This window comes from Physeter macrocephalus, chromosome 20, assembly GCF_002837175.3.
Source record: "Physeter macrocephalus isolate SW-GA chromosome 20, ASM283717v5, whole genome shotgun sequence".
NCBI classification, from domain to species: Eukaryota; Metazoa; Chordata; class Mammalia; order Artiodactyla; family Physeteridae; genus Physeter; species Physeter macrocephalus.
In genome coordinates, this window is record NC_041233.1 from 122,239,197 (window position 1) to 122,241,676 (window position 2,480).

General features: G+C 44.9%; 1 long non-coding RNA gene across 1 annotated transcript in view; it reads left to right on the forward strand.

The window, feature by feature from the left end:
• Positions 1-2,176: 2,176 nt before the first annotated feature.
• Positions 2,177-2,480, forward strand: part of LOC129391647 (uncharacterized) — a 14,498-nt gene continuing 14,194 nt past the window's right edge. Inside the window, exon 1 of the long non-coding RNA XR_008616197.1 lies at positions 2,177-2,298. This is a non-coding gene — a long non-coding RNA (uncharacterized lncRNA). The remainder of the gene's footprint in view (positions 2,299-2,480) is intronic.

Sequence of the window (2,480 nt, forward strand, 5' to 3'; positions counted from 1 at the left end):
TCATTTGCTGCATCTTGTGTTCTCTCTCTGTTTCTGTCTGTCTGTCTCTCCTATCCCTGGACCTGTGGAAGCCAGCAAGGGTGTTAGTAGCTGCCATATGGAGAGGCCCACATAGGAGATAACACAGGGAGGTCCCACGCCTCCAGACAGAGGCACTAAGCTCTCAGCTCAGACTACATCCTTCCAGTACTCATCTCAGTGAGTCTGGGAGCAAATCCTTCCCTGTGGAGTGACAGCTGAGACCTAAGGCCCAGATTCATAGAGACCTTGAGTCGAGGACACCCAGCTAAGTACCGTGGTACCTCAGGAGTAACTAGGTGTATGTATTTTGTGTGTAGAGAAACCCTTCATAATGATCTTCAGTAAATCAGACAATCTTTAGCATAGAGCAGATCTACTCAATGTTACGTAAAAATAACCACAAAGATAATGCATATAATAAAGGTAATACAATGGGCTAAAAACAATAATAGTGAGAATTATGATGATATTACCATTACTACTGTTAAAGAGAAAAATAAACTTAGAAAGATGGCAGATTCCCATACAGACTCCTCTAAGTAAATTTCAGGGTACCTATATCAGACATTCTCTGGGATATTTTAGAGTCAGAATCTTAGGTTTGCACAAAGAAATTTGTTCTGAGAGGAGAAAACAAGTAGGAGGGAGTAGAGTACCAAAGAGGAGGAGGTAGTGGGTGAACTTGGGAACTTATATGCAAACCAGGGAAGGGGAGTACTAAGGGACTTAGAATAGGTACCGCGGTCCATAGTAAATGGACCTTGTCCTGCCTGCCTCATAACCACCACCAGATTTCAGAAGATAGGCTAGTTGGCTAGGGGACCTAGGCTCCAGGCAGGGAAGTAAGGAGCTTTCTGCACACCCTACATGCAGAGGCCTCGTCTGTGATACATGCTTACCCCCAGCACTGTCTCAGAATCAGCACCTTGTCTGCGCTCCTGCCATTTGTACCTACACGGTCCCATAAAGTCCAGACACTTCAGTTTTCATATGTCACACCAAGGCTATTGGAAGATGTCATCCTAGGTGATCCTGGGTCAGCAGGGAGGATGATATGTTGGCCCAAACAGTGCAGGGACTGCCTGGGGGACTTAGAAAACTAAGTGGTTACTTGAGCAGGAACGTCACCATCTGTATGTCTGCCAGGCGGCACCAGCTTTTCCTGGACCCTTGAGTGAATTTAGAATATGCCCCCAGGTTCAGGCATGCCAAGGATACTCTCCTTACTCCTCACTTGTCACAATGTCAGTTCCTGGGCTGACTTTTAAAATTCGGAGGACTGGACTCCAGGAGGGACACTCTCTCTAACCATCACAGGAGATGTGAGAGTGGTTCCTGGCCCAGAGTTGAGGTGGAAGATCCTGTGCTGAGTCTGGCAGGACAAGGGTGTCTTCCAGGGCTCTTGCACTGGCACCACTTCCTGGTCCCTTAAGAGGACTTAAACATTGTTCTAGAGCCTCAAGTAAATCAAGAGTGTCCTCCTGGGGCTCACTTACCAGTAACAACTGTCCCTTCCTCCAGTGGGTAAGTCTGAATATCTCAGGAGGCTCTCTGACCAACAAGTACCCATAAGTATAGCAGGAACCAGGAAGAAACATGTGTATGTAAGTCTGCTGAAAACCCTCCACAATACTCTTCAGTAAATTAGATACATTCATGAACAGAGAATCTAATAAGAAATGCAATAACAACAATAGTAATAAATAATGATATCAATATTGATTACAGTCATAAAGATATTAATTGTACTCCTACCAATAATAATACTAATAAACTTAAGGACTGAGGGATTACAGACTTCCCTAATTGAATGACAAGTTTCTTGGGGTATTTTGGAATCAGCATCCTAGGTTAGCACAGGCTTTGGGGCCACAGTCGTAAGTTTGCATAGTGAAGGTATAAATAGAGCAAAAATAAACAGCAGCAGGTAAAAGAAATCCATGGGAGGGCATGGGCGGACTTAAGACTCATATTCCAACCCCAGAGTAGAGAACTATGTGGAAGAGAAAAGTTGATCTAGGGCTTTCCTGACACATGGAGCCAGCAAATCCCATGAGTTCTGACGACTGGTGTCTGGGGCTGTAACCCGGGAAAGAAAAGCAGGACTCCAGATACAGCTTCAATATGTAAAGAAAACATTTGACGGAGCTTTAGAAATCAGTGACCTTTGAGGACGTGTTTGTAGAACTCACTCATAAACACTGGGACCTGCTGGACACATTGCAGTGAAAGATGCACACTGATATGATGCTGGAGGACGTCCCTTGTCTCATCTGGGTGAGTCTCTCAATATTTATTTACTTCCTCATGCATGTCTTATTGAGATAGGCTCCGCAGCTTCCACATATACTGCTGCACTCTTGGCCCTGACTCATGCTTCTGTAGCACTTAAAGCAACCTGGAACGAATGTGTTCCTTTACCTATCACAGCACATGTGGCCCTGCATAGAGATATAGTC